Genomic DNA, 24,671 nt, shown 5'->3' with positions numbered 1-24,671 from the left:
CCGCAGATGTTCACAGGGGACACAATGACTTTCCACTACACATACTTTTTGCTGCAAAGTATATTTTGAAAAAGAATGTGTAAGGTAATAAATACAATGAAAATTGAAGCCATATTTGCAGATCTTGGACCTGAATCTTGGGTCTGAAGTATGCTCAGTTTAGGCCCCTAAAAGAAGAACGGGGGATCTGGGCCTCCATTGCAGGTCTCCAGTTCTGGGGCTGGCCAGTACCAATCCAGCCTGGAGTAAGTTAGAGCAGCCCTGAGGAAAAGAACTCCACATGGCTGTCGGGGGTGGGGGTGGGGGTGGGGGTGGGGGAAGGGGGTGGGAGCAGGGGCATTCCAGCATCCCCAGATAGCCAGAGCACAGAGGTCTTTTGCCATGCCCTTCTGATTAGGATCAATGGAAGGGAGTAGCTTACCATGTGGTGACACCATTTATGCTGAAGAATTTTCTGGTATCTAGCTAAGAGGCTTTTCACGGTCCCCATTGCACAAAGAGAACACTGCAATGGGGCAGCAGCAGAACAGAGAATCTGGTTAGGTATAAAGATGCTGAATGGGTAGAACAGTTGTGTAATCACACACATGCAGAAATATGAAAAGACATTTGAGAGAGAGACTTCTGACATGCTGACTGGCTCCAGTGATAGGTTGCCTTCTGTACTGTCTGTCAAGTGCCAACTCCACTACTGAATTGGGAGCGAAAGGTGAAAAATTCATTTTGGTTTGTGATGGGTGCTAACAGAGCAAATCTTGGCCCTGCAATTCTAATACAGGCAAATGCTCATTGATTTTTATGGACAATTTTCCTGAGTAAGGTCTGCACAATTAAGACTGCAGAGGTCAGGACAGTATTTTGGCCTGTATCACTTATTCCTTAGCAGGGTGTCAGTATGTCTGGGAGAGGAGGAAAGACAGCATCTCAGACATATGCAAGAGATTAGCTATTTTTGGAATTTTTATATTAATCCTTTCTGTACTGTCTGAGGGGCTAATCCTGCAGCGTGTTGAACAATGGGAGTAGAAAGCACTCTGTATGTTGCAGGATTAGGCCCTTCATATTTAGTTTACATATCATGGTCCAGATGTAGTTAGCATTTTTCATATGATTTTAGCTCAAGGGCATATTAACATATGTGTTTCCACTAACATGAAACAGCTGACCTAGTAGCCTGTGTTCAGTTAGAATACAAGTGTTGTTTTTACTTCTAACAAGTCTTTAAGGTGCTACTAGGCTATTTGTTGTTTAAGTTTTTCCAGTTACAGACTACCTTGGCTACCTCTCTGAAGTTTTTACTTCTGCAAGTCACATTAAACCTGGGCCATAGAGCTAAGGGGAACTTCATGAGATCACATTTGCTGAGCTGAAAAAAAAATAGTTGCCCTTTCATCCTATATTTGCCAATTCTGTTAATCTGCAGGTTTATTTCAAGCCAGACAAAAGCCTTCTATGGTGGCCTGGATTCGACAAAGATTTATGCACATGAACGGCTTTATGCATGTGAGTAACTCATCTGCGTGAATAGAACTGCTCACATGCGTGGAGTCAATAACCCGTATGTTTGCAGAGAAACTTGAGGCCCCAATTCTGCAATTTGGAAGTGATGAAAGATTACTCCCCGCTCTCCAGTATTCTAGTGTATTGTATTCTTATTCTGATAAATGCATTGTTCTTGCTATCACAATCATTCCTGTGATCCACAATTTGATCTGAGGAAGTGGGTCTGGCCCACGAAAGCTCATCATCTAATAAACCATCTTGTTAGTCTTTAAAGTGCTGCATAGTCCTGTTTTTTGTTTCAGCAAGACCAGATTAACATGGCTACATCTCTAGTACTATTCCTGTGCTAGGTTTTGATTTGTTAATTTTGGATAATCTCTAAATTATTCTTCAGTAACAGTTTTAGATTAGCATTTTATACTGTGCCTCCTTCAGTTTTAAGGTAATGATAAAAAAGACATGGTAGTGCATCTTCTGAGTCTGATTTGCTTAGTTTACTGAAAAACAGGGTTAGTATTGGAACAGTTCTAGCTTAACAACGCTCTGTACAATTAGATAATCACTTCACCTACCACTGAAATCCATTCACCTCTGGAGCAGAATGCAGCAGCTGTTTAATAGCACACAGCAGTGCCTGACTGGGATTCTCAGCTTCCCACACATACACCCCCCCCCACACACACACACCTATGACCCCAAACCCCTCAGTTTCTTCCTGTGACTGGCTTAATTTTGTAATCTTGTGCATTTCCAAAAGGTTGTGTGTGGTTGGGCCATGACAAGAACCTTCTTGGGTGCTGAAACCGGATGCTATATGCCAACATGCAGGGCCCAATGAATGTGCAAGGTGCAAAGGCTAGTTATGGGGGCTAGGACACCTGGAGTTTGGAGAATGATCAATTTTTTTAGACATTGAATTTTAAGATTAATAACTAGGGAAATAAAGGAGCTTTGCAGGGCCTTGTGCCTATTAGCACAAGGTTTTTTAAGTAAAAAATGACTTTATTTGTGTTAGGACTACTTCAGCACATGACAAGAAAATGCAGTGTAAATAAAGAGAAAAATAGAAGTATTCCAATGAATGAAAATATGTTGTTTTAGTCACAGCATGTCTTCCAAGTATTTGACAACTGGATTGTACTTTCAAAGTCATAACATGTTACCTGAAGATGTCATTTGATTATAGTCTAGACACTAATGTATATTAGTTTTAAAAAAGCCAATTAGACTTTACATTTTCATGCAGTTATTTCGTAACTGGGATTATTGCTGTGTGTACTGTATAATGATCATTTTAGTTTTTAGAAGCTGTTTCTTAGTTTGTTGTCATTGCTTTTTAAAGACTAACACTAAGACTTATCCAAGCACCTAAGATTAAAAAACAGTAGAAAGAATTTTTTTCAGGATTTGAGGGGGAAAATCTTTGAGTTAGGACAGAACATGAAGTATTTTATCCAAAAAGGGTGGATTTTTCAGAATGCTATGAACATGTGAGAAGAGGAGGGTATAATGGAGATTTGTTTTACAATCTAAACACTGTGGTTTGCTACCAAGAACTCATTATAATTAATTTTATATGTAGCTGCAATTAAATTGCTACAGTATTCAGAATTTCAATACTTTATCATGTTGGGATGATGTTTCACGGTGAAATAGATGACATAACACAGCATGAAAGCTGTCAATAGAAATTATGATACACAGTAGTGGGACTGTCTATTCTCTTTAAGAGAATTCAGAGATACAATATAGACCTCATTGGAATAAAGGTATGACTTTGCTAGGCACTACTGGAGGAATTCTGCACCAATCAATAAATAAAAACACCAGAAAAAAATTACACACAATAATTTAAAATTTTGCCATTTTTTTGGTCAAAACAACACAATATAATTATGCAATTTTAAATTATTTTGGTAATTTATTTCAAAATACCTCTCAGCAAGTATGTCTAACAATACAGAAAACAAAGATTCACAAAATGTTTTTTGGACAAATAGATTCCTTACTAAGCATATTAATACAGAACTCTGAGTAATAATTCATTTAAACTATAATACAGAACTGTATTTCCCCATACCTCTCATTTAGAAGCAGTGCAAAGGCTTAGGGGAGTCAGTGTAATGGAGGAACAGAGACCAGGAAGGAGCCTGGACTGAATCTGGGTGCAGGTGGGGAAAAGATGACACAGGTTCTCTCTTTTTTTTTTTTCTTTTTTTTTTTTTGAGGGGGGATTGTTAGGGTGTTGGGGAAATTCCCCACGCAGACTCTGGCTGACTCCCAGCCTCTCCCACTCAGTCAGACACATCTGCCACTATCCCAGTAGGTTTCTGGATCCCCATTCATCCAGGCATATCTGCACATAGCCCCACCCATGTGGCCCTATAGTCCCTCTCCTATTCAGCCACTGGCTTATTGTTGTCACCCCACTAGCTCCTGTGCCCCCCGTCTGTTCACCCCACTAGCCTTTATGAACTCCAATCTATGTGATTTCCCCTCCGCAAAGCAGTGAGCCACACTGTCAGTCTGTGTCAACCCCGTTATCCCATGCCGCTTTACCTAGCCCTGTAAAAAAGGCAGCCTCTGCCCCTTCTTTTCCATATGTGGCTGCTCTGGCATCACCTCAATTCCTGTTATTACTGTTTCCTTTCACCACCCTGTCAGAATCAATTATTTTGTGGTAGTGGAGGTGGAGGAATCTGCAGGGACCAGAGATGTCCTGTACCTGCTGATAGTGGGGGAGAAGGAGCACAATTAAAAGGTTTAGCCACCTCAGAACAGGTCAAGTCACACCCCTCCCAGGCAAGGCCCTGCTCTTTAACCTTCCTTCTCCTCTTCTCCCTGCAGTTCCCAGCTATTGCACCTCCCTCTCCCCACAAGGCACAACTTGCTGGCTCCAGCAGCTGCTGCACAGGGTGGGGGCTTGGTCACACCATGTGACCAAGCAGAGCTGACAAGCACTGCAGAAAGCGGTAGAGGGTGGGTGGGAGGGGATGTGACCACACATACCTCTTCCCCCACCAGGCATCTCTTCTGCAGGGAACATTAATTCTGTACTTGAGTGGTGCAAAGTTTCCCCAGATTATCTAGGGGAGCTCATGACAGACACTGCTGCATTTTATAAGGGGCACCAGGCACGTTTGTCACCCCCAGCACTGCCAGCTTTGCTAGATGGCACAAGTGGCAGGGACACTCTACCCATTTTTAGTGACAAAAATGCATCTTTCAGACATAGCCCTATATTGTCCCCATACTCAGTTACAGTGACCAGATGTCCCCAGTTTATAGGAACAGTCCTGATATTGGAGGCTTTGTGTTAGATTTGTTTCTATTACCCCCTAGCATGTCTGTCTCAGTTTTTCACACTTGCTGTCTGGTCAATCTATGCTCAGTGCATGCATGTTCTGGGACTGTGCCTGATCTTGGCACAGGAGGACAAGGCTGAAGGATCCATAGAATCATAGGACTGGACGGGACCTTGAGAGGTAATCTAGTCCGGTCCCCTGCACTCATTGCAGGTCTAAGTATTATCTAGACCAATCTTTCTCAACCAGTGATACGAGTGCCCTTAGGGGTACTTGAGAGAAGTCTGGGGGGGGGGGGGTAGGTCTACAGAACTGAAATTTGGAGAAAACTGAATTTTTGTTTTAAGTTTTACAGCGTTTTATTATTTTTGCACTTTTTACATCCAAAAATTTCACTGCACGCCTGGCTACAATTAAGTTGTTTAAACAAATGTGTTTCTATGGTAGAAAAAAAATGTGTGTATCTGAAAATTGTAGATCCTAGGAGTACTTATTTTGTTTTAAAAAGAGGGGTACTTTTTTTTTTTAATAAAAAGGTTGAGAAACACTGATCTAGACATTCCCTGACAGATGGTTGCCTGCATAGGACCAGTGCAATCATTAACACTACTCCATCCAACAGTAGATACTGGGAAGTGGACACTGCCATTGCTAACACCGTGCCGCTAGAAGGCGCTGAACTTGGGCCCAGAATTAACTGACTGGTGGGACAGAATTAATTGATTAATATGATGGATGTTTTGTTAGCAGGACTGCAGTAATTAGAGCTGAAGAGTTCAGCGACCAGAAGATGAGGCTCACTGGAGCAGGAACTAGAAGGAGTGACACCAAAGAAACCCCATGTTCAAGTCCTCCACTCCATCTTGTATCCCTGCCCTCTATTTTGAATAAGCAAGAGTCAATGCACCCTTGGATGAAAGCTATTGGTCACGTAGCTCTGAAATTAGCAGCAGAGAAACAAGCGGTGAAAACAGCGGTGAGGTAATAATTGGCCAAAAGGCCAGGCACCTTCTGAGTACAACCCAGACAACGTTGCGGAGTGCCATGAACACCTGCAATAAAGGCAGTTGTTGATTCATGAGACTGGGTACATTATAAACTGTATTGCAAAATGACAAATCATGTGGTGACTGTTGATCAGGAAGCTAAGCATGTTAGAAACAAATGTTACAAGTGGTATGTGCCCTGGAGAGTTCTGGCGGAAAGATACTAGCAAAAGCAAGCAAAACAACATGTCAATCAACCCTGTCAGAAGAAGCTCCAAGGTGACACAGAGGACATCAGTGTTCAGTTGTTCACTTTGCCCGTTTGGCACCATCCAGTGCAGTAAAGAGGGAAGAGACCAGAAACTGAAGAGCAGAAGGAGAAGGCCACAGAGGAAGAATCTAAAGGTTGTTACCAAGAGCTGTTAGCAGCCTGTGAATGAACGATCACCATAAGAAGGGTGGAGCCGCTTAGCATCACTTCAAACGATGTGATAATGTACTCTGGAGGGCTCTACAGCTTGTTGTGGGGGACTTGTGATTTCTAACACTAAGATTGTATTGTGATATTTTAGTTTTGTCATGGAAAGAATTCTTATTTGCCCCAATAAAGGGGTGTTTTGTTTTGGAAAATAAACTGGTTGGGTCAAGCTTCGTTGGCAGGCTGTAGCTGTGTTCTCAGCAGTAATATGTCCAAGGTGTTCTGGGCAGTTTCTAAAACAGGGAACAACTGCCAAACCAAAGAGATTCTTGGGCCACTCTGAAAACCCATACTTAATGAGAGCAGATTGGTTTTAATAGGTGGGCTGTTGAAACCCTTGGCAAACCTGTGAAGGGGCAATAGTGAGCTATTTTGGAGGGCCCCCAAATTCTGTTTAGGCGAATAGGGGAACTTGACCAGCAAGAGATCAACCAAGGGGGGGGGGGGAAGCTAGATTTGGTAGAGTGTGGCATTGATATATTTCAACTTGAAGGTTAACAGGCATTGGATACATTTTCAAGTGTTGCCTCCTAACCACCCCTATGCACTCACAAGGTCCAGACAGTGCGGTCTTATGCACCTTCTGCTATTCTACACTAAACCCATCAGTTGTCCAAAATAGTGGAGGGGGATAAAAAAGTCTGAGTGTCCTTTGTGGCAGTAGCCAATAGAGAGATGGCTGCTGACTGGGATGTGGAGGGTCTGACCTAGTGGCTGGACCAGGAGCCCATAGACAGGAATATGAGCTCAGGCCAGATGCCAGAACCACAGCAAGGCAAGAGTCAGATTACCTGGAATGAGGCAGGGTGGGTCAAGGCAGAGACAAGCTGGGAACAAGATAAGAATCATCAGAGCCATTGACAAATGCTTAGGTCACCCCCAAACTGTGTCTGGTATTAGGAAACCACACACCGTTTTGTCCAGAGACTGGCTGATATTCAAATTTTAGACAGATTGTTTGGAAGAGTCGTGAGCTTTTTGCGCAAACAGGGAACCTAGAATGGAAACTGTTTTTGCAACCTTAGCCATGGCACTCACTGCCAGCAACTGTTATAATGAATCAGAACAGATGAGCTGGTTTTTTTAATATGTTTGAGTGGATCGGTTTGTACTTGAGCATTATCCAAAGAATTATCATTTTTTCTTCCTTTTCTCCTCCAGTTTAAAAAAAAAAAGATTGTGGTAACGGGGGTCTCTTCCTGTAATCTTCCATTGTTAACCAGTTTAAATATCATTCATGAAGTTTGCTTAATTTTTTGTGCCAATATGCTGATTTTTAAGAGACTATTTCAGAGGATCTCCACCACGCAGAGAAGACAGCTAAAGAAAAAAAAATCATGCAATCAAACCTCCTGCAAACAAAAATGATAGTAGTATGTCAATTAAATGACTCAGTTGCTTCCCCCCCCTCCCCATGTTTTTTTAATCTCCTTAGGCTGCTAAAGGATCCAGTCCAGATAGGGTTGCCAGTCCTCTTGGTTTCACCTCCCAGAATGGAGCTTGATCTCCTGGAGGCTGACCATCTTCCATAGCTGACCCTCGCTGATATGACTCTCCTGAGGGTGACAAGGGAACAGCTGCTGCAAGCATCTGGGGACAGACTGGGTCCTTATGATACTGTGCACTGCCCTGATTCCAGCTGAATTAATACTGGGGTGTTATAGGAAACGGTCCTACTGCAATGTAAGAAATAAGGCAGGTAGCCCTCCCAGGAAGCCTTCTATAATATATTGCAGGATACCACCATGAAAGCTTCCTGGAAAGCTCAGGGCTGCAGGGAGGGACATGCCAAATGCTTCCTGGAACAGCATGGGACCAGCAGGGCCGCATTATGACTTTCATGGGCCCTAGGCACTTTTGCCTTCATGGGCCCCTTCCTCCATAAAAAAAAAAGTATTAAAAATTAATTTTGATATAACTTTAAATTTTTCAACTTTTGTCGTCTGTTTTAGGCAAAATTTAATAGATTTTCGTGGGCCCTAAAAAAGTTTATTTTTTCTGATTTGAGAAAAAAATTAAAACGTTTTCTTTGATCCTAAAAGTTCATTTTTCTCTTCTGATTTTAAAAGAAATTAAAACATTTTCGTGGGCCCCTAAAAGTATCATGGGCCCTAGGCACTGTGCCTACTGGATAAGTCGGCCCTGGGGACCAGGGCAGGCAGGAAGTCTACTGTAGGCCTCATTACCATTGTGCTGCTGGACTTTTAGCACCTATTGGTGCAGCCAATGGAGAACAGGTAGCAACTTTACTTCAAGTGGGTCTTTTAAATTAAAATAAATAGCATTTAAGAACATGTGACACCAAGTGGGAATTGCATACTCACCAAAGTTTCCTTCCCCTGCATCTAACTCAGCAATTGGTCCTGCCTTGGGCAGGGGGCTGGACTTGCTGACCTCCTGAGGTCTCTTCCAGCTCTATGATTCTATGCTGCAACCGCCTGGATTGCCCAGGGTAACAAACAGCTCCTGGCTTTCTGGGATAATGGATCCTCCACTCACCTGTCTGACATTTTCCTCTTCCAAGACCTCCTTCTCAGTATTGCCTGCTGTCATGCTGGGGTCACTGCTGAGAACAGCATACAGCACCCTAAAGAAGCAGCACGTGTGAGATGCTAAACTTGAGCTACTTTTCACTTCCTTTGCTTCTTGTATGCCTGCTGCAGTTCCTTGATTTTCATGTAGCACTGCTCTGCGTATCCCTGCTGTAGCATCTCCCCCTGTGCCCCACTCAGTCTAGTTGTAGATGTCCACGTTTCTGTGGCTGGATTGGAGCTGTGACTGCACAGCTCTTTAACAAGGGAGAGGCTGTTTCCTGTGTACTAGCTGCTGGGCAGCATAGGTGAGAACAATGACCAGATATCCCACAATGCTCCGCCCTATGCAATCTTCTGGAGGCCAGCTACATCGACATAAACAATGCAGTGTCAATAATGCCACTTTGTTGATGTAACTTTGTCAAATTAAGCACTATGTTTCCTGTGAAGGTGGAGTAATTAAGTTAGCGAAGCAGGTGAGATACATTGGTGGAAGGGACCTGGTAGTGTGGTGTTGACTTAAGGCAGCTTACATTGAACTGTGTGGTATATACCAGGTTTCAGAGTTTCCAGACCAGGTGTGAGCTCTGAAGAACAAAACTTCTTTAGAGTCAGTGACAAACAGTCCTGTCATTCAATAGCTTTCTGACATGGCCATTTCAGTGATAATGCAGCAGAAATCACGTCTATGCATCCACTGTTACACCAGTCTCAGGGTTCCCTCCTCCCCAAGTCCTCCTCTTGTTCAAAAGAGTATGTGTAGAATATTGCTGCAAATTGGACTGAAGAGATGAGTTTGTTTACAAGACTGGATATTTGGATATAGCTAGTCCCATCTGATTCCTTCTGAAGGGCTTGTTTTCCAGGTTTGATATTTTAAAAATACTTAATTTAAAAAGTCAGCACAATTTCTAACTTTGAATAAACTTGTGCCTGTGGAACCCAAGTGTTCTAAGCACATCTATTCTTGCAGCTGTTGCTCATTTAAGCAGACTCCACACTACTTCAAATATTTTATGTAGAAGAATTCCCTCTCACAAATATGAGTGAAAAAGTAGTATGAAAGGAATTCAGGGAATTCTGTTATCAGCTAGACAGTAAGACGCACCAGTTTCAGTGAACAGATTTTACGTTCCTTGTACATTTTCTCATTATTGTCCAAGACTGTGGTTATTGTTACCGATTTGTATTTATCAATGTTCTTCTTCTATGCCAGCACAGTGGACAAGGCATGTACGCAAAGCAATAGTTGTGTCTCTGTGAGCCTTTACTAGGATACATATTGTTAATCCGCACATAAACTTGATGTCATATATATTCATAACACTGCCTTCTGAGCTGATGCCATCAGAGTCAGGGAAGTAGATATATTCTGATTTGTATCATTTGTCTCAGTGGAGGCTACAGAATTTTTTTTCCTTTGCATACTTCGACTCATGTATAGCTACTGTAATAATTTAATTCAGTTTTACTTCCATGTAGGATGAGTGACTAGGTGCTTAATACTGTCGTTCTCCTTCCCCTCCCCCCCAACAAAAACCATAAAAACAACCTAATGAGCTTGCCTTTCTGGTTACCCACTCCTCAGTTTTTACTGGATATTGTGCTTCATTCGCTCTTCAAAGCCCTCCCATTTGCATACATCCAAGCCCCCAAAAGAAAAACAGCTTCACATTAAAGACTATTTCAGCAATATATGCTATTTAAGTAACGATGGAACATGTTTTCCATTAGGGAGAAAAAAGTAACATTTTAATTTCTAAAGATGATTTAAATAAGAGTAGAATTCTGCTCTGCATATTTTATCTTACAGATCTCATCTTGTAAATGTTCATTTAATGTCAGTTTTTCCTATATTTCATCCAGCAGTTTCTTGTGTATTCTACTTTAATCAGTTTCTATCTGTTATTGGAACAGCAACACTATCTCTCCATTTGAATCCCTGTTTGAGGCCTTGTCTACACTTACCCCTGAGATCGACCTCCTGTGGGTACTCCACCAGAGCTAGAAGAGTAAAGCCAGGTCTACACTAGGGGACAATGTCGAACTAAGGTACACAACTCCAGCTAGATGAGAAGTGTAGCTGAAGTCGACACCTCAGTTCAAGTTACTGCGGCCTCCCCATCAACTCCTCTTACTCTTTTCAACCCGGTGGAGTACCGAATTGACGGGAGCACAAACAGTGGTCAATTTAGCAGTTCTTTACTAGACCCGCTAAAATGACTGCCAAGAGATTGATTCCTGTAGCATTGCTCTCCCAGTAAATGTAGACAAGGCCTCAGGGGAGCCAATGGGAAAGTTTCTCCCACTGACTCCCCACAGTGGGGACAGCATGGTAAATACAGCTAAGATAAATCGACTCCAGCTATGCTCTTCAGATAGCTGGAGTTGCATAGCCTAGTTTGACATTGTCTCCTCGTGCAGACCTAGTCTTAAAGTCACATTGAGTCTGATTTCTTCACTCCATTGTACCTTGTCTAGAGGTGTGGGTGTGTGTATGAGAAAGTGTTCCTATTCTGCACTGATAGCATTTCATACAAGGTGTTAATGTTTCCAGAAGGCAGGGGACAATCAGAGCTATTGGTCCTTCTTCTGCTGCAAATTAGACCAGTTTTACACGATAGCAAGTGGTAGCATACTGTAATCAGGCCCACTGCTTCAACAATAAAATTTAATTAAAAACACCCATTCAGATACACAAATATAGGTCTCACTCCTACAGACACCCAGGCACATGCTTAACGGAAGCACCTTAATAGTTCCATTGATTTCAGGGGGACTACCCAAGCTCCTATCTATGCGCTTGAGGGTTTGCAGAATCAGCACCAAAAAGGGAACTGGCATGGATTTCCCTCACTATTAGGGCACTTTCTCTTACCTGCTTTGGGAATTTGCTCCTTCCAAGGTCTATGTCCCTTCCTTAAATTGTTCACACATCATGCAGCCTCTTTCTCTCTCTGAAACTCACAGGGCTGCTTCCTCTTTGTGGGTTGGCCCTCCAGTCAGGTCACTGTGTGTTCTCCTCTTTCCTGGTCATCAAAGTTCCACAGCACGATGGTTCCAGTCTTCAGATCTGCTGCCCTGACAGTGCCACTTCCCCAGTGGCTGGTAGGAAAACCTAGGCCTGCCCTTTACTCTGGATTCCTGATCAGCTGAGATCTGCAACATCCCGATTTATTGCCATTTCCCTGAGCCCTTTCCTACTCAGCCTCTTAGGCTTTCAATCTATCTCCCTTCTGGATAAACCGTTCATTCAGGGCCTAGATCCCTCCCTGGGTTTCCTCCTTTCCTTCACTAATATCTAGAGCTGATTGCAGGTTCCCTCACTATAGCCTTGTTGTGCATGCTTTCCTGTCCTCTTGTGACCTCTAACAGCATTTGCCTCCATACATTCAGTTGAGCCCTGTTAGTGTTGGGTGGATTGCATAAGCTCCTTAAACATTTTGTCCCATATATGGTTTTTTCACCTTCTAATCTGTGAAAGCCTAAGTGCTGGAGCAGCAGGTAGCAGATTCCAGCTGCATTGGGAAACAAACAAGGGGTACACTCTGGAGAAGATACATTAAAAAAAACCCACAGCCCCCAAGCCCCAAAGTTAGCTCTTTCACAGTGAATGAAGCATGGTGCATCACAAAAGACGTGTTATGTACAAGGACAAATGTTTCACTTTAAGCAGAGCACCTAACAGTAAGGCATAAAAGCTGGGCAGTTAAACTTGGTTTGCTGGCAGACATGGTAAGCCACACATTAGGAAAGCTTTTTTGCTTTGAAAACACATGGGAAAGGGTGCTTACAAACTACAGCGCTCGTTGTTGTTCACGCATTTGCAACAAAGGAAGCTCCCCCTCCTGCACAGCATGCTTGCAGGTTACCCCCTTCTTTGCCACATTAATCTGAATGGGGTGTGTGTGCAGTGAGTGGGTTGCGGGTGTAGGAGCTCAAGGTCAGTGTGAGGATGCCCCTACTCCCACAGAGAATGGCTGTTCTCTGGGATGATCCCTTCAAGGGATCATCACAAACAAGGCAGCAAACCTGGGGCTGGGGTAATAATTTGTGGGGGATGAGCAAACTGAAGTGGATTGCCTTGGCGTTATAAAGACCAGAACTTCTCCCTTTCACCCACCTCATCAGGCATGGTATCAGTCTTCTCCAAATCAGAGAGCATAAGAGGGAGTAGATGCTGTATGAATGTGGTCAGCATTCATACATTCCTGGCTTGGCACAGGAAGATGTCCTACCTTGGATGACAGAATAAGGCAGCAATCCCCAGAAACCGTCCGAAAAGGATTGAAGAGTACCTTGATGAGAGCCTTGCAGAGATGTGCAGGGAGGATTCCTGCTCCATCTCCAGACACGTTAAACTTTTCTGGGGAGCTCTTGCAGTATAGACTGGCTGTCACTGTATCCCAATTGCTCAGGGCCTTTCAGAGATTAAACCCAATTAAACTTAGCCACTGTGCTCTTCTAAACATTAGGGTCTGTCAACAAGAGGTTCTGAGAAGGGACTGGCTTCAAAGTTAGAAAAAGGTCCTGGCTTTTGGTGAGATCAGATCCTCTGATTGCCTTCTGAGTATTCACCTCCTTCTCTTCCTCCTCCGTGTCTTCCTTGTTATTGCCTGAGGCTGCCTGAAAAGTCTCTTGGGAGGTATCCATGGACAGTTTGGGAAAGTGGCTGGGTCCCCTCCTACAGAGGAGGGCAGCATGTTCATAGGAGCAGCATGTCAGAGGCTCTGACCTGGACCAACCATTTGCCTCCTTTGTCTTCTGCTATGCACACCTGAAAGCCTTTATTTTCATAAAGCACTACCGGGTTTCCCTGCTGTATCCTTTTCCCACCATACCCAGTACAATTTCTGATGCTTTGGAATTCTGCCTGCACACATTCTTCTCCCCACACAGCAATCAGATCCAGGATCTCCTGCACACTCCACTCTAGAGCTTGTTAGTAATCCTGGGCATTCATGGCCAGGTGCGCTGCTGGGCTTGCCACACTGACCAAACAGGCAATGAAATTCAAAATTCCCCAGGGCTTTTCCTATGCACCTGGAAGAGCAGCACAGTTGAAAGTGGTGGCCAGAGCGGTCACATCAGGGCACTACGGGACACCTCTGGAGGCCAAGAACGTCAAATTGAACAGTGCTGTCTGCACTGCCCCATATTCGACCTCAAGAGGTTGAAATTTAGCGCTATTCCTTTCATCAAGGTGGAGTACCAAAGTCGACTTTAAAAACCCTTATGGTCAGCGGAAAGGGCTTGGTGGTATAGACTCATTCATTATAACCTAAACTCATTGTGTGAATGGTTTGGTGCGGCCTCTCTGGTCAAATGGCCCCTTTGAAGCCTCCTTAAAGCCTTTCCAGGTTAATGTGGAGTGAACACCTCATCACAAGGATCCATTCTACTTTAAGGACAGACCTTTATCTGTTTTTCAAATTACCAGTTCTGCTCATAACATTACCGGGGCCATCCAATTGTCTTTGTTAGATTTTACAGTTGTAAGCAAGGGAAGACTCTACCCTTCAGCAATGAAGTGTAGAACTGGGTTGTCTGTTCCATTCTGAATGCAAGTTAAATGTTGGGGAAAACATCTGTGTTTTCCCCTATATTTTATACAGTATCAGATGCCCTGTTGGTAATCAATAGTAATCATAATATTTCCCTTAGGAATACATGGACTGACTTTTCAATTTTATGGATAATTTGATTATATTCTGTATAATTTCATGTCAGTATTTCCCTGATGAGAAGTTTTGTTGCTCTGGAAATTAGAGGTGAAGTATAACAAACTTGTATCTAAGACTATAGTTTTAAAAAGAAGAACAAAAAACACCCTCCCTGAACAGTGACAATTTCAGTGATACTAAAGAGTAAGGGGGAATTAAAAAAAAAAATCCAACTGTAGTACAGATTTTATTAAACTTGCATATGGTGTAACTGGAACAACCAGCCTCTCCACCCAGACATATGTATTTCCATAAAACATTTTTGTGGGATGGCCAGAACTGACTCCTAATTAATCACGCTTCATCATTCGATGAGGAAAGCTCATTCAGACTGAAATTTGACCATTGGTTTTTAATTTTGATGCAGTTTTTCATCCTGATAGCTCTTTCACCTGACACTGAATTACCTTGGTGCAAATTAAATACAATAAAATTGCTAATCAGCCCATTAGAATATGCTGACAGGGTGAAATCTATTAGCTGTAGGATAGACTTCCCCTCCAATGCATTTTGCACTAAATCTGCATGATATACATCTGAATTAATTTGGGTATCACCATCCTGAAACACTGCACGAGCATGAGCACATGTGGTTACCCATGAGTAACCAAACCATCCACTGCATAGACCATCATCCCCATTCAAAGTCAGGTGAAACAGAGTTTGTCTAGAAAGATGTGGAGTACATATTTGATACAAAAGAATGAATATGTTTTTAGCACAAACACTGTAGGATCATAGCCACCCTATAAGTCCCTATTAGTACAGGTAGGGCCATTGACTTCAAAGAGACTCTTCATAAAATAAAGGGTTTGCAGGAGTGGACCTAAAGACAGGTGTTTCCTTATGGGATCTGTACTCTCATATCTTGAGGAATTTTGAAAACTTGCCCCTAAAATGCAACTTAATTTTGAATTAAGAATTCAAATTTTGGACTACTGTAATTATGAAAGCAAAATTTGGGCTTTAAAATTAAATTCAAAACATGTTTCTTTGGCATGTTTGATCATAAACTAAGATAAGAGGCTTTCAGAGGTTGAATGTATTCATATTATTCTTTTAGAGCCCCTAAATAGTCCATCTAATGTCTTTGCACACCACACCAACTGAATACAATAGCCTTGTACCAGCCTATCTAATATGCCCATCACCACAGTACCAAGGAACTGGTGGCCATTGCCTCATTTTCACTCTGTGATAGGGTAGTTCAGCTCTCTAGCTCAACCCTCCCACAAAGCAGAAGTCCAAAGCAAAGAAGCCAATCTGTCCCAGGTTCACTGCCAAGCTTTACTATCAACTGGCAGCCTACCATCAGGCACTTCCACTGCCCCTCTAGTAGAAACGCTGAACTTGGGTCTCTCACAAGAAGGAGACAATTGTTCTAAGGCTCCATCTCAGATTCCTTAGTGCCCAAGGTAAATTCTTTTAATCAAAGATACATCTCTCCACTACCCACTGTGTTCCCAAACAGTGCCCCCCAAAATAAGCCAACCACCTTACCCTGCTATCTTCTGCCTGCCTCTTGGGCCTCTTTCTCCCACACTCCTTCAGCAGCCCCTCCCAAGGACTCCTCCTGAATGGAGGTACCCAGAGATCCAGAGCATTTCCAGTTTCCCTCACAGCAGAAGAGCCCACAGCCTGTTCCTTCCAGGCTTTCTACCTCAGCCTGTGCCTTCCCATGCTTTCTGATTGGACAGACTCAAAACAGCTGCCTTTCCCTCACTCAGGAAATGGAGCTACTAATATACAGCTTCCTTTCCAAGCACTCTTATTGGTTAGATTTACAATTCCCTTTGTCACCTGCAGCCACCCTTCACTCCCCCACATATATTTATCCTGGGGAGAAACCGGGAATCAGATACTGTTGGGACTTCACTGGGTCTATGTGCTCTATGACAATATACTGCACAATATTACAACTGCATAATTTAGGCCCCAAAGAAGGACCTTATCCACCCCACAGAAACATATTGGCTACGTCTAGACTGGCATGATTTTCCGGAAATGCTTTTAACGGAAAAGTTTCCTGTTAAAAGCATTTTCGGAACAGAACGTCTAGATTGGCACGGACGCTTTTCCGCAAAAGCACTTTTTGCAGAAAAGCGTCCGTGACCAATCTAGACGTGCTTTTGCGCAAAAAAGCCCCGATCACCATTTTCGCGATCAGGGCTTTTTTGTGGAAAATAAGTCTCAGCTGTTTACACTGACCCTTTTGCGCAAAAGTTTTGCGCAAAAGGGACTTTTGCCCGAACGGAAGCAGCATAGTATTTCCGCAAAAAGCACTGATTTCTTACAGTAGGAAGTCAGTGCTTTTGCAGAAATTCAAGTGGCCAGTGTAGACAGCTGGCAAGTTTTTCTGGAAAAGCGGCTGATTTTCCGGAAAAACTGGCCAGTCTAGACACAGCATTTAAGCCACTAACCACCACAGAATTGACCTGCATGGTTGTCTCCCTGGAGAAACTCATCTGGTGCCATCAGAAGGATCTATTGCTGCAGGAAGGCTTGCTTAAAGACAGGAGTCCTCCAGTCCTTAAATGGGGTAAGAACCAGGCTTCTCCCAGTACTGTGTAACAGGAAATTAAAGTATGTTACTACTACTGGAAATCTTATTGTGAAAGGATAATTCTCTTTGCCACTCAGTTCAGAATCTTCCACAGGTCTGATCCTGAGACCATGGGAGATACAGTTCAGTGGAAAACTCCGTTAGGGGCCCTTTCTTCATCTTTACTGTAGCCACCAAAATACCTTTGAAAATGTGTCCCTCCGGGCATATAAGAATCAGATCTATACAGGGCAGTGTTTGTGTGTTGTGGGTTCAACAATAATTTATAAGAAGTGCTAGCATTTGTTATCATAGTTACTGATCCTTTAAAAGAAAAAGCACCATAATTTATATGGATGGCAGCAATTATATTCTGATTACATTTCTCTACCAAAATGCTTTGTGAGCCTGGCTAGCTCCGTTGGTAGAGCATCAGACTTTTAATCTGAGGGTCCAGGGTTCAAGTCCCTGGTCAGGTGGAATAGCCTTTTTCTCCCATCCCTGGGGGCTCTTCCTAGAAAGCCTCTCCTTGCTTCATGATCCTCACTTCTGTCTATCTAGGTCCTTTACATTAGTAGCCATCATTGAAGTTTCTGAGAATAAAATCAGTGACATCTCCATCTTTCTTCCCAGCCAGCAAGAAGCAGGCTTAGAGTTATGGGGATTTTGTTTGTTAACTTTCATTATTATTGACTAGAAAAGAGAGAGTGTTGGTGGAAGTGAAGGTACTTTGGCGCACAGGTGGGATTTACATTTAAGGCATGTCTACACAGCAGAGTTATTTCAAAATAGCAGAGTGCGCATCCACACAGCAAGCCCAATATTTCAAAATAATTTCAAAATAACGGGTTTCTTACACCGACTTCTGTATCCCTCATTTCGCTGTTACCTCAAGACCCTATCCTGGTGGAGTTCCAGTAGCTAGTGAAGAGAACCAGTCACACTTCTCAGCTCTAGCAAGGAGCTGAATTCACTTTCGCTCTGCTGCAATTCTTATAGTAGTCTGAGGTGCCCTGATTAGCTGCTTCCCACACAGCAACTCTAGCCTGCTTGGGGGACTTCTCCACTGCCCTTTTTTGGGATGAGGTGTGGCAGGGCCACGAAGCCTCCAACAGGGGGCCTCGGGGTCTAATCCGCTCCATCATCCATCCTAATTATTTTCCATTACTGTGTCCCCATTCTCTCACCACAAATAAAGGAACTCCCATTCATGTTTCAGAAACTATTGGATCCCACGCTGAAAGGGCCATAGAAACATATAGGGTACGTCTAGACTAGCAAGATTTTGCGCAGAAGCAGCCGCTTTTGCGCAAAAACTTGCCACCTGTCTACACTGGCCCCGAGAATTTGCGCAAGAGCACTGACGTTCTAATGTAAGAAATCAGTGCTTCTTGAGCAAATACGTTGCTGCTCCCGCTCAGGGATAAGCCCTCTTGCGCAAGAATGCTTGCACAAGAGGGCAACTGTAGACAGGCATCTTAATTTCTTGTGCAAGAAAGCCTGATGGCTAAAATGGCCATCGGAGATTTCTTGCGCAAAAGCGCATCTATACTGGGCACAGATGCTTTTGCGCAAAAGCAAATCTTTTGTGCAAAGGCACATGCCAATATAGATGCTCTCTTGTGCAAATACTTTTAGCGGAAAAACTTTTCAGTTAAAAGTATTTGCACTAAATCATGCCAGTCTAGACGCAGCCATAGTGTTTAGTATATATGAGCACCTTGCAACAGGGACTAAGCCTTTTTTGTATATCTAAAAAGCACCTCATACAATGTTGGTTCTATGCAAAAAAAAAAAAAAAAAAAAAAAAAAAAAGCCTGCTTGCAATAATAATGGGTCAAATCTTGATGGATGACTGCAGATTTTACTCAGATAATCTCCGACTGATGTTGATGGGAATTGGTTTCAAACTATGAGACCCAGACTCGGTATTTTTTCAAGCAAAGTTGTCCAGCCTCATTTCCAGTGTGTCCAATTAAAAGAATCCTGCCACTCCCCCTGAAGCTTGTTCCACAATGGTCTGTATCTCACTACTTGGAAAGATTTCCTATTAAGATAAACCTTCCGTAGTTTTCTCCCATCATGCTTAGCTAGAACACCTGGTACCATGCTAAATAATTCTACTCCCTCCTTGGCGTTTGTTTACAATTTTGTAGATGGGCCTCATGTCCCTCTCTAGTCATTACTTTGCCAAATTATACGTATTCAGCTCTTTCAACCTTTCCTTGTCAGTCAGTCCCTTCAGCTCCAACTGAATGCAGTTCTGAACAAATGACCTTCAGAAGATATCACTGTAATTATAGTTGTCTTCACCCTGGCCTCCTTTCACATGTTTTACCACAGACTAACAACTTATACCAATTCTTTAGCAGCTGCAGGTGGTAATGAATGTAAAGTGCAAAACCAGAGGGCATCCATAGTTTAACTCGGTTAGCAGGGAATCACTTTGGTAATAAAAAGGCTGTAGCGTATGGTTCTACCTCTTCCCTAAAGTAAAACTAATTGCACAACGATTATTTTTGTACTATCAAAAAAATTCAGTCAGTAACAGACAGGGAAATAATTCTCTTATATAACAGGTCACATAATAATCATAATAATGTACTATCAAGGTGCTTTTTACTTCATTAAAATGTGCCCTGTGATAAGTGACATTTTAATTACATTATCACATAATAAAATAATACATGCTTAGAAACGTATGTCAAAGCCACACATCATTAATGCTCCTAAATTAACATGGATGGTAGAATTTAATCTTAGATAAAGAATATTCTGTTGGACATTTTTCACAGGCATCTTTCAGTGTTTGCAACTGTTCAGTCTGGCAAAATAACTAATATACTGACCTTAATCTACTTTCTAAAATGAATACAAAAAGTAACAAATGGTTTTAAATCAACATCAAAATAATAGTCAGATTGAAATTCCAAAATGCCAGGAAAGTAAGAATTAGATTTCCATACTGTCCTTAACCACAGTTCCATTCTGCTTAGATTTAGCCATTCACATAAACTTTAAACCTGAGTGTCAGAATGATGGGTGAACTGCTGGCAGATGCCCTGGGACAGGGAAGGAACTGGGCACTGTTCCACAAGCAAGGCACTGAAAACGGGGAGCACCACACATCCCTTCTAGCACACTGGCACGCCCCAATGGCCCAGCTCAACTCCTACCCTAGGAAGAAGCCAGTAATCCACCTGCCTACCCTCAGCTGGTGCCAGCTCTAGCCCTGGAAAAACTGGCCAGTTGTTCCTGTGGTGGGATTCAAACCCACAACACCAGGATCAGAAAATTGATACCTGAGCCATTAGGCCACTGGAAGATGCACCTCAAACCTACACTTCTCAAGTCCAGTGTATTCTCAAAGGTGCTCTGTGCTAGACAGCATAACAGACACCTCTCCTTTTATAAGAGTATAAATTTACACTGGTAGTAATATAAGAAAAATGCATTTTAAAAGAATGATCTGTGCTAGGCAAATAGGCAGTGTAATTCATAAATTCCAGAGGCACAACTGCAAAATTCATCCACTATATAATAAACAACCTGGGTCAAATTAATCTAAACTATAAGCATGGCTAAAACATTTATCACTACGACATCTAAGTGCTATACGTGGATTACAAAAAACTGGGTTGTGTCCAGAAGGGACTATCAATTTTCCATTAATTTTCTGTCCTTGTTGTTTTAGTCATTAGATTAAAATAATGGAAGTTATACAGTGTTCATAAGTTTGTAACTTGCACATTTTGAAGTACTGAAATCCTTGATGTTATTTTGGTGCAGATTTTGCAGTAATATTTTGATTTATGTCTCTGCCTGTCTGTATCACAGTGTATGTGCTCACAGCAGTAAGACCGTATGCATTGTTCCACTTGCATTCTGTGTCTGATAACAGAAGCTAGGTGTCTGTGGAAGAAAAGTTGAGTCTGAAAGAGGTCTGGCATGAGAAATTAAAACAAAAAGGCTAGATTCTCTCATGTCCTTGATATCTGCTTTGTATTGGAGATGGTTAAGGATCCTTGATTCTATGGGTTGGTCTGTGCCAGCTTTGGCCCAAACATGGTGGCTCCTCTAATTTACACGAGGCTGAATGTAAAGGATTATATGCCAGTGGGAAATCAGATGACCAGAACTCAGGCTACGTTTAGACTGCAGCACTCTGGTATCCCGGAAAAAGCAATGCCGCATCCAATGAACACTTTTGCTTTTCCAAAAAAAATTCAGAAAAGCGGACATGTTCCTTCGCCATCCCTGTAAACCTTGTTGTATGAGGAAGAGGTGGCGCCGTGTAGACATGCCAAGTTTCGGAAAAGCCTCTTTCAAAAGAAAAGTGGAAAAAGATACGCACATTGCGGTTTGCAAATTGCATATCTTTTTCCAGCTTTTCTTTGTAGTCTATACGTAGCCTCAGACTTGCCTTCTGCTGGCATCCTGTCTCCAACACACTTTTTCCTCCCCTAACAGGGTGGGGAATGCAATTGGTGCAAAACTTGAGAATTTGGTTCCAAATCTGTGGTGTTTTTAACATATAAATCAATTGCAGTTTGCATGCAAACCAAAAAGAGGTTTCAGGATACATATTAAAAAACGCTGGTGCAGGAGAATCTTATGACAATGGTCCTTTAAAAAGGATAATAGCCAGGATGAGAGTAGGAATGGTTCTGTAAAGCAAAGCTTACAATAAAAGTATTATTTAGTAATACTGTTGCTGGAAATTCCCTGGAAATTGTATCTTCCATAAATGACATCTGCATGTCGATCTGAACTTCTACCTTTTTACTTCTTAGCAAAACATTGCATCCATTATTGTTCCTCATGCTACTTTGATCCCTTTTCAGCACTCTCCTGGCTCTCTAATTTCCTCTTTTTTTCTTATGCTTGCCACCACTCTCATTCTCAGTCCCCTTCTTTTTGCACTAAACCCTTCTCACATTTTCCATCTCATGATCCACTTCATTCTCAACTCTTCCCTCCCACACTGAACCCCAACATCATTAGCACATGATTCTTCCTTCTCTCTCTGCTCCCAGCTCCCTGACTTTCTCTGTGTTCCTCTTTTTTTGCCCCTCAATACATCCCTCATTCCTGAGGCCCTCTTTCTATGTACTCTGTTGAAGGCTCAAAATGTATTAGTATTGCTCGAGTACAACCCAACAATAGCTTGCTCCCACCTCTCACAAGTATTACTTGTGTACGCATGGCCCACATTCCCTTGATGGTACACCACAAGTTTATCAAACTCTTCCAAGGATTGTACTAATTCCCTCCACATTTGTTCCAATCATGCAGCAAAGTAGGACCAGCCTCCCAGGATTTTAGTAAATTCCATTCCAAAGAACCCGTGCAACCATTGCACCAGCCTCATGATGTGGAAAGAGCTGCTGGCATTCTGGTAAAATTTGCCAATGGCATAGTCTGCACATATTGTCAGATGCTACATAATGACCTTTGTCAGGCCTCATCAGTACGTGGACAGGAGCTCGCCAAGGAAGAGTCAGGGTACCAGATGAAGTGACATTACTGATTCACTAAATCAGGGCTACTCAATTTTGGAAGCCCTGGGGGCACAATGATACTCACAGCACATGCTGAGGGCTGCAACTTAGGAGTGGTTGCATATACTTGCAAATATATGTGCAAATAGCTTCTTTTACACTGACAGGCATGAGTACAAAGCACTTCCCACAATGCCCTGGTACTCCCAGCACCTCTTCCCTGGGGGCTAGAAACGCCGACACCCTGTACCCGTCTGATCGAGCCAGCCTGTCCGCTTGCATCTTTCAATGTTCACCCTGCCTGGGAGACACCTTACTGTTGTGGAGCGTGTTCCCAGTGGAGGTCATGTGCAAAGCATCCCATCTGTAGGCCACATGTTGAGCCCCATGTAAACCCAAACTGCACCATGGGCCACAAACAAACAGGGCGCGTGCCACGTGTTGAGTTGTCCTGCACTAAAAGATACCCTAAAAGAGCAGAGAACCTGTGGTCTGGAATGCTTTTAAGTAGCAAAAGTAAAAAACAAGGGTTCTGACTATTTGTGATAGTAAGAATACTGTGACACCTTTTAGCTGTGTTATGTCAGTCACTAGCAGCAGCTTGGAGATATTAGCTGCCTTTCTACAGGCAGGACAGGACAAGCTGCTTCTGGCCACATGGGGCAGGAGGGAGGGAGGAGGGAAGTGGGAAGAGATAATCTCTGCAGAAACATAGGCCAAGTCATCCCTATCCTCCACTCCCATTCCCTGTGGATGGAAGCAGCTCCTGTCCCTTCCCTCATGCACAGTGCTGAAAGGCTGCTGCTGGCGATATTTTGGTGTGAACCATCCCAGACAATTTGGGGAGGGGGACCTGTGACGCTATGTGCCCCCCATGTTGCTTTGAGAAAACACAGCTCCAGGTACCAGGAGAGGCGGGTCCAACTGGGGGGAGGGGGCGGGGGTTTAGTCAGGCATGAAGGATGGAGAGCACTTGGCAGAGAGGGTTGGGTCAGGTCAATTGGGTACCCCATTCTCATGTGAGAGAGGTGTACAGAAGTGTGTGTGTGTCACCTCTCCCTATGCAAACCTTAAAGAAGGTAAATAAAAAGATTGCAGCTCTACAGAATGTCTTTTAACAGGGGCTCAGTCATCTTCATGTTAATTTGAATATTTGTACTACATAGTTCTGATTGATTGCCATTGAATTCTCTTGAATATGAGTAATTTTACCAGCTGTCCTGTATTCAGCATAGGGAAATATGGCACCTTAGGGAGGTAGGAATCAGTGAAAAAAAAGAAAACTGATAGACATTATGATCATTCTGATGGATCTTAAAGTAAGTTGCTGCTGCCTGCTATTAAGAAAGTTGCTGCTCCTCTACTAAGCTATCTCTGTATAATAATTTGTAATAATGATTTCCTCTCTTTACAACATTGGTAATGTCTGTGCAGGTCCATTCCCGTCATCAAAAGAGCTTGTTTTAAAATAATTTTACCACAGAAAATTATGGAAAGGAAACACAGAATTGCAGTTATCCACTCACATCTCACCACTATACTGTGCTCATGGTAGAATCTTATGCAGCACTGTGTATCAGAAGACGAGAGGTTAGATATTATGGCCAAGATTTCAAAACAACAATAAAAGTGAGCACCTAAACTTAAGAGGCTAAATCCATATATAGGCATTTAAATAACTGACCTTGTTTTCAGAAGGCCAAAGCATCAATTAGCTCCCACCGATTGAATCCCTCAGTTTCCCTCTTCCTTCACGTCAAGCCCCTTCTCTACTTAGTTTTTGTACTATTGTGATAGTACTTGCGAGACACTCATATGCACCAACAAAACATCCTGCCCTGCTTCTTGCATGGAAGTGAGAGGGGAGAAAAAGAGGATCCTTTGAGCCTTCCCCAATATTTTTGTCAAGCAGCACAACAAAAGGCCAATCAAGAATATCTTCCGTGGTGTTGAATATTTTTCTTCTTCTTCATACAGTTTGTTTCACCACTCAGCTGAAGGCCAATCCAAAGTCTATGTATCACTTCAGTTCCACATAAAACCCTCAAAATTGGGTGTAAGTGGAGCTCACATGGTGAATAAGCCCTTTGCACTGCAGT

The 24,671-nt window shown here is 42.8% G+C and overlaps 1 pseudogene; it reads right to left on the bottom strand.

Annotated features, from left to right (window-relative positions):
- Window positions 1-13,270: 13,270 nt before the first annotated feature.
- LOC149525692 (uncharacterized) lies at window positions 13,271-21,894 on the bottom strand (annotated as a pseudogene).
- Window positions 21,895-24,671: the final 2,777 nt, after the last annotated feature.

The sequence above is a fragment of the Pelodiscus sinensis genome, chromosome 1, assembly GCF_052426305.1.
Source record: "Pelodiscus sinensis isolate ZL-2025 chromosome 1, ASM5242630v1, whole genome shotgun sequence".
In the NCBI taxonomy this organism is placed as follows: domain Eukaryota; kingdom Metazoa; phylum Chordata; order Testudines; family Trionychidae; genus Pelodiscus; species Pelodiscus sinensis.
This window is presented reverse-complemented; position numbering and strand designations above follow the sequence as displayed.